A 10534-nucleotide genomic window follows, 5' to 3' on the forward strand; every position below is an offset into this window, starting at 1 on the left:
GCTGACATAGCTTTAAATTTTTTTAGATTATACAAAGCCATTAAATACAAGTTAAAATTATTGAACATTAAAATAAAATAAAGGGGAACACAACCAGGCATTGTGGTGCATGGCTTTAATCCCAGTACTTAAAGCAGAGGCGGGTGGATCTCCGTTAGAAGCCAGCCTGGTCTACACAGTGATTTCCAAGCCAGCAGTGGTACCTACTGAGATCTTGTCTTTTTTGTTTTTTCCTTTTAAGAATTATATTTATTTGGGGCTGGAGAGATGCTTGGTGCTTAATAGCACTGGCTGCTTTGCAGAGGACCTGGGATCAGTTCCTAGCACCCATATGGGGGCTGAAACTGTAACTCAAGTTCCATTGGATCTGATACCCTCTGCTGCCCTCCACAGGCAGCAAGTACATACATGGTTCACATACATACATGCAGACAAAACTCTCATACACATACAAATAAATACATTTTAAAATAATGAAGCAGTTTCATTTGTCCCAATGGGTAGTGAACAATAAGGTACATAGTTAATTTTAAAAAGAAAGAAAGAAAACAAAGTACAGCAGCCAGGCATGGTGATACACATCTATAATTCCATCACTCAGAAAGCTGAAGTGGTAAGATTTGGGAGTTCAAGTCTAGTCTGAGCTATATAGCAAGACTCAGTCTAAGAAAGACAGACAGACAGACAGACAGACAGATTGGCAGGCAGGCAAGAAAAAAACAAAACAGATAGTAGGTAAAATAAGACTTCTGCATTGAAAAGACAATAAGAGAAAACACACACAATATGCTTTTCATGTACATAAAGCAGTTCTGGAGATAATGGCCAGCTCTGCGAAGGGAAACCGGGGTGGGGAGGAAGTTGAGATGAGAGTGAGAGATTTCTAATGGGTACTCGCTTGTGCTTTCTGAACTGGTACCATGCACCTGAATAAATAATTCTCCCATTTCCTCACAAATACAATACAAGCTCCTCAAAGGCAAGGCGCTCTCCTGAACTGTCTGCTTCAGTAGCTACCAGATATACATGACTATTCCAATTCATGTTAATTAGAATTAAAATGTAAGGGCCAGGGAGACGGCTCAGTCACTGAAGTGCATGGCACACAAGTATGGATACCTGAGTTTGGATCTCTCGCACCTAAAGGAAGGAAAGGGAGCACGCCCTTGCAAACCTAGTGCAGGGAGGCAGGAGGAAGGGATAGAAAAAGACCCCTGACAGTGACCTCATCTAGTCCACACACACAAACACACACACACACACACTCAGACACACACATTAAAAATTGGTTCCTTGGCTGCACTACCCATGCGTCATATGCACAGGAGCTACATGTGGCTTGTGACTACCATACTGGATGGTGAAAATCCAGACTATTTTCATTATCACTAAAGGTTCTATTGGCGTAATGATCCATGAGGAAAAGAGAGAGCAATCAAATTCCAGTACTGTTAGGATGAAAATCTATCCCACACAGAAGCACATAACCTGAAGGCCCACATTATGGCACTACTCAGAGTCCTGGGAGGCGGGGTCCTGACCTGTGTGACAGCACAGAGGTTAAGTGCACACTTGCAAGAACTTTGGTCTTTAAGGTCCAAGTTCCAGCACTCTAAGATAGACACTGGTAAGGACTTTCCACCCTGCATCTACACAGCCTCGGTTAAGCTATAATTTCCTGTCTCCTTTGTGGTTCAGAAAAGGGCTGATGAGAAGGCTCATAAAACACTTGCAACTGATTGCCCTAGGGATTCTTGTCCAAGAAGCAGTGGACACACAGCTGCTCCCCGATTCTGCTGCCCTAGTGACACTGTCGACAAGACAGCTCAGCATGCTGGGCTGTGCCAGTGGGCAGAAGATCAGAAAGAACCAGGAAGACTTGCCACTTAACCCTGGAGATGCAACAGGTAGAGGGAGGACTAGTTAAGAGAGATTAACCAGGAACTTAGCTGGACGAAGGAGGCTTGTGTCTCTGTGGCACAGCTTTCAAAGCTCTTCCTGTCTAAGAAGCAGGGCCCAGCACATGCAAAACATCAGACTCTTGAGCCAAGATGTAAGCTGTGATGGTCTAAGATCACTAACTCCTTGAAATCATGTTTGAAGTAAGACACCACCACTGACATCCAAACCAGTCTCTCCATCTGTTTAAAACAAAATCCCTAAGCCATTTAGCCAGCTCCTTACATGGCCCTCAGCCCCAGTGCCTGAGAGAACACACAAGCTTTTATCCTCCCTCAAGGTAAAGAAAGGGCCAGAGAAAACATCATACCAGCAACTATTTTCTATGGGAGTAAAAGGTACTCAAAATAACCCCACATGTGCTATAGTAGAGGCCTGGAATGGAAACTGAGCACCCCCAAAACACTCTTCTGTCCTCCAAATCAGCTCTCAAAGAACTGGAAGTTTAAAGAGGTTTATCTTCAGCCAAGAGGGTATAGCCAGCCAACAGTATTTCTGATGATAGAACAGAGAAAAAGAGCCCTGTCAAAATAAACAGTGTCAAGGTTGGCGGGAGGGGTCACAAAGTCTAGCTGGACCTTGGTGAGCTGGTCTCTACCCTCTTTCTAACCAAAATCTCCTCCCCGGAAGTCTCAGCAACCTAAAAAACAATGAACACTAAAAAAAAAAAAAAAAGGAACATAAAACTTGGTGGTACATGCCCAGAACCCCATAGCATCCAGAAGGATGAAGAGGGAGGATCACGTTCAAGGTCAGCCTGAGCTTCAAAAAAGAGATCCTTGTTAAGAAAGGAAGGAAGGGGGGAGTAAGTGAGTGAGTGAGAGAGGGAGGCAAGGAAGGAAAGAAAAGAGAAAGAAAGGAAAAGAGAGAGGAAGAAAGAGAAAGGCAAGAGAAAAAGAAAGAAAGAAGGAAGGAAAGAGAAAAAAGATAGAAAGACAGAAAGACAGACACAAGATAAAATCACACTCAAAATTTCACAGTTGGTGGATAATATTGGAAAATACTACATTAAGAACCAGGTTCAGAAAGACAATAAATACCAAAGACCACACAGTCTTTCTCGTATACAGATCCTAGCTTCTAGGTCTTGTACATGTGTATTTGTTAAGGGATGTGTGTGGGGATCCATTATGAAACTACAGAGGGAAGGGAGGAAAGGGCAGAAGGCAGAGGAACAGAGCACATGTGATCCAAAGGTGAAAAGAGGAATACTGTAGGTGAAAGGGCACAACCCTGAGGGAGATAAGGCAGAAATGGAAATCAATCTAAACAGATGATGTCTGAAAACACCAATGATACCTGTTACTTGTATGCTGATTAAAAACATCAAGATGCAGTGAACAGGGGTTCACCACTGGGAACCTATACATTCCTTCATAGTAAACTCCTCCTGCATTCTATAAAGTGGGCATGACCATGCCCACATGTCATCACAGCCAGGAAAGTAGAAAACGCAATGTCATCTTCAACTACATCGTAAATTTGAGGCCAGCCTGGGATACTTGAGACCCTGTCCCAAACAAACACACATATGGAGTAACAAACACTAAACAAAATTTGTACTTTAATTACAACCTTGTGCTAATTCCCAGGACAAAGAATAACGTTTCTTATACTGTTAGTAGCATGAAGAGCCTACCCATTTAACATCTGGTTACCATAGCAATAAAGAGGCTCTCCCACCCACCCCCCAAAGAAACTCCTACTTTTATTTCTCAAGGGTCCCTCAATCCTCTCATTTTCCAGTCTCTGTCCCCTGAGGGGTACTCAGCCCTTCTCTTTAATTCTTGACACATCTTGCAGCTCAGACCTTGTCTACCACCTCAACACATCAGCCAGGAGGCTCTCAAACAACCCCTGATTTCATGAAATCCTGCATCTCTCTGTTAAGAGTAGTGATCGTACAGTCCCCCCATCTGTGCAATATCTACAAACATCTATGGCCCGGAAGACACTGAAGAACAAAGAACAAACCAGAGATGCTCCTGGAGCTTGCCTGGCCTCCAGGGTGGAAACCAGCAGGAGGACTGATAGACTGGAACCCAACACCGCATGGTTGTGAATCCATTAATGAGGACTTTCTTGGTATGAGAACTTTTAGCTCCCATCTCCAAGCTGGACCCTTTGGGGGATTGAGAAATGAGACCAACTAATGTCCTGGTCCTCTGGAGGCTTCTGCACTGGCTTTCTCTTCTTCTCCACTGACACCTCTCTACCAACAGATCACTTTACACACCTGACTCCTTTACGGCTCTTACTAGTAGAACAAGAGAGTAAGAACCTCAGCCAGGGATTCCTCGGCACCCCCGGATCATCTCACTCACCTTCCTTCCCCGAAAGCTTTTGAATGAGTCATATCATACCATTGACTTGTCATGAGCACTTAAGATCCACTGTGCCTTGCCCGTGGTGAGCACTTGGTAAAATCCAAACAGTCTTCTAGAAAGTCAAAATACAACCAGCTCTCAGACCAAGAAGAAAAAAGCTGCTGCAGCCACCATACAGCCTCTTGTGGAGGAATTACGAGTCCATAGAGTTGCCAGCCAGTGTCAGCTCTGTTCCTATAACTACTGACACAACGAACATTCCTGTCAGAACAGTCTGCTAGAGGGTACAGGTCAGGGGGGCAGCTGAGACCCACAGGGTCACACTGCTTTCTTCTCCTCTGCTCTCTGGTTCACAAGGGCCTTCAGGATCAGGTACAAGACTACCAGGAGCTTGGTATCTGTCATCCCTTGGGAGTCCTCTTTTTTCTATCACTAACCACCTGCCCAGTACCACTTTCCTAGACTAGTCTACAAGCCTTGGTCACATCAGTTCCTTTCATGTCTCTAGGCTTAGACACACATGGTCCTTCTTGCCTTTTAAACCCTGGTCCATCTACAGGACGTGTCTGTGAGTACTGGACTCCCTGACTGCTCTTGCTCCCCAACAGCCAGGTTTGCACTTCATAACCTGGGTTCAAATTTCTGCGGTCACGGACCAGCTTTGAATTTAGCATCGTTGGACCTTACTGTGGAGATAACATGACTCAAGAGAAGGTCCAGAGAGGTAACAGAACAATACTGGAAGCTCCCTCTGCACAGCAAGAAAAGATCAGCCTGCTGTTCCAGCAGTCAGGAAGTCCTGCCATATACCACACCTTTACCTCTGCCATGTCCTGCCCTACCCTGCCCTGCTCAAGGACTGTTCAGCTGCTTAAGCTATACGGAGAGGGTCTGTGCTGCTGTCCTCGTACTCAGGTGTTTGCTTGCTTACTGTCCAGTCCTCAAGTGTACAAAACCTAGACTCTACATGACAAGGCAAACCTCGTAGGCTGACAGCCAAAGCTTCTGGAAAACTCTCAGGCAAAGGCTACTGCTATTCTAGGTAGTTACTTAACAAGAGAGGCATCCCAGCCTGCAGCAGTTAGGGATCTCAGCCCACCCCTTCCAGCACTGTCCCTCCTCTGCAGTACCAGACATCTAGCCACAACAGCCCATTCAGCCACAGGAGCGACAACTACCTGACCCACAGGACTCCTGACAGCCCCCTGCTCGTCCATGAACAGACAACCACACCCAAGGTCAAGAAGCACTTTCAAGTCATGAAAAGCATGTCCATGTCAGGTTTCTCAGCAATTGACAATGGGCACCAGATGAGTGATGTTGGCTGTCCTGACTTCAACATCCCTGGACTTCACCTATCCATGCCACTCACAAACTATGATAAGCAGAAAGGTCTTAAAACAAAACAAATTGACATCTTCCGAGGGACAAATTTATCCTGGCTGCCCATCTCATCACCATGGAAACTCAGTGAGGAACTTGGAATTATGCACGAAAGTTACCGGGGAATGATGTCTTCCATTGTCAAGAGTTCTAAATTTACAGTGTTCAGACTCTTTAAAGCATGGCTCCGAATCAGAATCTCCCTCAGAGTCAGCTGGCTCAGGAGTGGATCCTTGGCACACTACTGTTTCTAAAACCCTTGCTGTTTGGCTGGCTGGTTCTTCCATTTAACTCAAGCTGGCCTCAAGCTCGCCATGCATACCCAAGGATGGCTTGGAACTGCTCATCCTGCCTTCACCAAAGAGCTTCACGCATGCTAAGTAAACACTTTAGCAACTGAACCCCATCTCCTGCCCAAACAGGATGTATGGTCACAGAGTGCCTGCCCCCCACAGTGGGTAGTCTAAATACGCAGAATCTTACAAAAGCTACCCCGGAGCCTGGCCCATATGTGACTCTAAGTGTGCAGAAAATGAGGCAGTGGAAAAAGCCAGGGCTACAGCCAAAACAAGTGTAAGATGATTTCTGATGCTCTTTCCTCATAATGACACACCCTCTGTGCGTTCTTTGTCAATTTGTATTCCAACTAAATGCAATTTCAGAGAAATTAAAAAGTAACACATTTTCCACTGGCCTTGCAGTACAAGCTTGTAATCCTAGCTGCAACAGAGTTGCAACTAGGACGGGAGATTCACCAAGGCCATGCCTGCCAGCAAAGGAAACATTCAAGGCCAGCTTCAGCCAGCCAGCTTTTCAAATTGAATAAGAAAAACTGATGGTGATGGTGGTGGTAGGGGTAGAGTGTGAGTGTGTGTGTGTGTGTGTGGTGTGTGGTGTGTGTGTGTTGATGAAATCATTCAGTAGGAAAGTGCCTGACACTGGGTGGTAGGTGTGTGTGTGTGTATGACTGACACTGGGTGGTAGGGGTGTGTGTGTGTGTGTGTGTGTGTGTGTGTATGTGTGACTGACACTGGCTGTTAGGGGTCTCTGTGTGTGTGTTGATGAAATCATTCAGTAGGAAAGTACCTGACACTGGGTGGTAGGGGTAATGTGTGTGTGTGTGTGTGTGTGTGTGTGCGCGCTGATGAAATCATTCAGTAGAGAAGTGCCTGACACTGACAACCTGAGCTCAATCCCTGGGACCTAGAAGATGGAAGAAGGGAACCAACTCTTCATGTGTGTGCCATGGTGTAGATGTAGAGATATGCACAAATAAACACGTAATTAACTTTTAATTTAAAAAAAGGGTGGATGTGTACACTCAATAATAGAGCACTTGCCTAACATGTACAAGGCCCTAGGTTAAGCACCCACACCCCTACACCCTGGGGGGGAAATACAACTTGTAGAACTTGCTTCTTGGCATATTGCAAACACTTAATTTTAAAGGTGATATCTCTGCCCTTCTTTATGAAGTCACAGCACAGTAACTGATCTAGTCACCAAAACATCCAAAAACTTGTAAAGAATATTCTCTCAGCTGCTTAGGTTTTTTTTTTCCCCTCACAAACCCAAAGATGATCCTTGGTTCTAACATCTTCCCCCAAGACAGACCTGTGTCAGCAACACATCCTGCAAACCAAGGCAATCTCTAAGACCGGTTTCCTCCTTGCATGAAACTGCGTGAGTATTTCCAGCCGCACCATCTCTATGTCCACACTCACTCTCCATATGCAGATCCCCACAGAGCTCATGGCCTACCAGCTTAAAGAGCTCAAGAAAGGGAAAGCCAATCTGCCCTCAATGCAAACACAGGATGGATTACAGTTTGCAAAACTTCAGAGGCTTGAGTTAAAAAAAAAAATGCTTGACCTAAAGTTGCTTTCAAGTAGAGGATGTGAGTCGCTTATTTGTAATTAAATATAGCTCCTGTAATCTCAAGGAGTGGTTAACAATCTCTTCCTAACATGGTGACCCCACACACCAGGCTCCTCTAATGTAGAAGCAGTTACTAAAAGCTCAGAGGGTAGGTAACTTGCTCAGGGCCATAGCAACAGAGTGGAGATGTGGGCCCAAGTCTGTCATTGTGGAGGAAATCTTTTATGTATGAACAAAAGCAATTATACTACCATATGGTAGGAACCTTTCTCCTTGTGATCCTGCTGGGCTGCAGTGAAGGAATTTAAGTGTTACAGGGTTCAGAAACCATGAACCTACTATTACTTTGCAAACCAATCTACCTGTTGTCTTCCATGGAGGGAGGGGTGTTGGTGTGTGTGTCTGTGTGTCTGTCTGTCTGTCTGTCTGTCCTGGAGAGCACTAAAGAATCTCTGATGATCAGAGAACCATAATTGGCTTACTTAGCTATGTCAGGGATTAAACCCAGGGCCTATCATATCCTAGGCAAGCTCTCTAACACTCCCTTACTCCCCAGCCCATAAAGGCAAATTTTAGAAAAATTAACTGGTACCAAGAACACAGGTGCCATATTTCCATTCTCTATATTATAAGAGCATGTATTAATAAGATGTTAGACATAGGGGCTGAACCTGGCTCAACAGTTAAGAGCACTGGCTGCTCTTGCAAAGAACCCAAGTTCACTTCCCAGCACCTACATGATGGCTCACAAACATCTATAACTCCAGTTCTAAGGGATCTTACACCTTCATCTGACTTCCATAGGTACCAGATATGCACATACTATACAGATATACATGCAGACAAACCACCCATATACATTAATAAAAATTAAAAAAAAAAAAAGGAAGTCCTTAAAACTAGGTTAAAAAGTCAGTGGCTCAGAGACTCAAAGGTCAAACGCAGTGTGCCTTGGGAAGGGACATTTCTGGAAGTCTCAAATCAGTACCTTAAGAACTGTATCAAACAGACACTCACCTTGTGGTGCTATCAGGGTAGTAACTCAAGTGACAATCTTTAAGTGGCTTAGGACAGAGACAGGGAGTCAGTACTTACTTTATGTTAGCCATTAAAATTACACTCAATCTTTCACTACCAGCTAGAGACAGCTAGCCACGAGGGATTTCTGAGCAGGGAGTGAAGAAATGGTTGTCTTCAAGGTCCCAGTTGGAGCAGGACTTCCCTACTTTGTTTGTTAACCACCTAGCACCTAGCTCAAAATACGTATCCCCTGCACACACAGACGATTGATCATGCCCCACTGCATGGATGTGGCCTCTCCCCAGGTCTCTGGACATGGGAATCAATCATGTGCTGTCCTGTAGCTAGCATTTCACAATCTGCTTTTCTAAGGTGATCAGAAAGCCCCAGGGATGATAAAACTTGTTCTGACTGTCAAAGTGGTTAGACCAGCATCCTTACTCCGCCAAAAGCTGGCAAGTGCAACTAAGGTACCAGCAGCTAAAAGGAGGCAGGTTTGATATTAGTGGAAAGAGAGAAATCTTAGGGGAAGTACAGGTCATGGTAGGGGAGATGACAGGAGACTAGGTCATTTAGGAGTGATAGGCTTGGAGAAGCGACTTGCCCCTCCCATCATGAGTTTTGGGCGCCACCTCTGGTCTCCCTGGGAACACTTTTTTTTTTGTAGTTGTTGTTTTTTGTTTTTAAAGAAAAGGAAGCGTCACAAGTGCCCTTCTTTAACATTTCAAGTGCCACGTGCAAGGGAGGAAACTAGAGGCTGGTGGTCTTTGTCCAAGTCCAGAAAAAGAAAGCATTTCCTCCCGTTAAAGCGTGGTCTTTTAGAGTCGATCCAACTGAGCTTGTCAATTACCTAGCCAGGAGACCACCTCTTAGCAAGGTCGATATGCCTGAAGACTGGTAAGTTAATGGTAGGAATAATCACCTTAATGAGATGAGTACATATCAACCCCAGAAGCAGCTGCTTACACGTCTTCACTGCTGAGTCTACCTGCTTTTCTGAGCTCTCTTTCAAAAAGCTCATTTCCCCTTCCCCCTTTCCACTTCGTCTTCGGACCCTAAGCACGCTCGCCCTGACATTCTGAACACTCACTCCCTGACATTCGGAACTCCTTCCACACAGCCGCTTGCAGACTTCCCATTCCTCAGCCTGTTTTGACCCTATCTCAAAGGACACGAACTTCCTCTTCATCTACCACCAGCCACAGAGATTTACATCTTGCCTGCCTAGTTTTCTCTCAAACTCCAAAAGCAAGGTCTTCGAGCTTTGACATGTTTTCTTAAATCAATGAAACTACGAATCCTCAAAAGGGTAGCGAGATTCCCTGGGTCAAGGAGAGCGAGTTGTAGCCCTACTCCAGGGTGGTGTAGGAAGCAGGGGGTTGGGAGAAGCGCGGGGCTAAATCCATCCTGGCACTTGGAGAAAGGCACCGCGGCAGCTGCAAACGCAGAGGATCCGGAGGAGGAAGAGAAATAGGATGCAGGTTCCGCTGCGTCCTCGCTCCATTCCTGGGCTTAAGGAGGCTGGCCGGCTGCCAGTGGGGAGACCCGGCTTCGGGACCGCTCGGGCCTTTCCCCGCACCTTGAGAGCGGGAAGATGGAATAGGAAGGCAGGTTTGTATCTCGGACTCATCTGCATTCACCCTTGCGATGCTAGGATGAAGAAGGGACTGGTCTCGAAAAGTGGGGGTAGGTGGTCAGGTCGTGGGAATGGGAGGCTGCCATCCCTCTCCTAAGAGCTTAGCCACCTTCGCCTTTCCTTCCACCTGGCTCACCAAACCTACCTCAGAGGCTGGAGTCCTGCTGCCCGATCGCTGCCTTCTGCTCCCAGGTCCTCCGCACCTGCGCACTCTCGCTCTCGGCGATAGGCTTGGCTTGACTCCTTAAAGGCGCAACGCACTCGCTCGCGCCCTCCGACAGAAAAACCAGCCCAGCCCGCATCAGGCGGTGTCTCAGCTGCCGGGATTTGT

The 10534-nt window shown here is 46.0% G+C and overlaps 1 protein-coding gene across 1 annotated transcript in view; it reads right to left on the reverse strand.

Annotated features, from left to right (window-relative positions):
• The window catches only part of Abhd6 (abhydrolase domain containing 6), a 47804-nt gene extending 37270 nt beyond the window's left edge, over window positions 1-10534 (reverse strand). Inside the window, exon 1 of the mRNA XM_028786030.1 lies at window positions 10349-10534. The gene's annotated coding sequence lies outside the window, so the exon portion shown is untranslated. The remainder of the gene's footprint in view (window positions 1-10348) is intronic.

Source organism: Grammomys surdaster, unplaced genomic scaffold (genome assembly GCF_004785775.1).
Source record: "Grammomys surdaster isolate TR1022 unplaced genomic scaffold, NIH_TR_1.0 125428, whole genome shotgun sequence".
NCBI lineage: Eukaryota > Metazoa > Chordata > Mammalia > Rodentia > Muridae > Grammomys > Grammomys surdaster.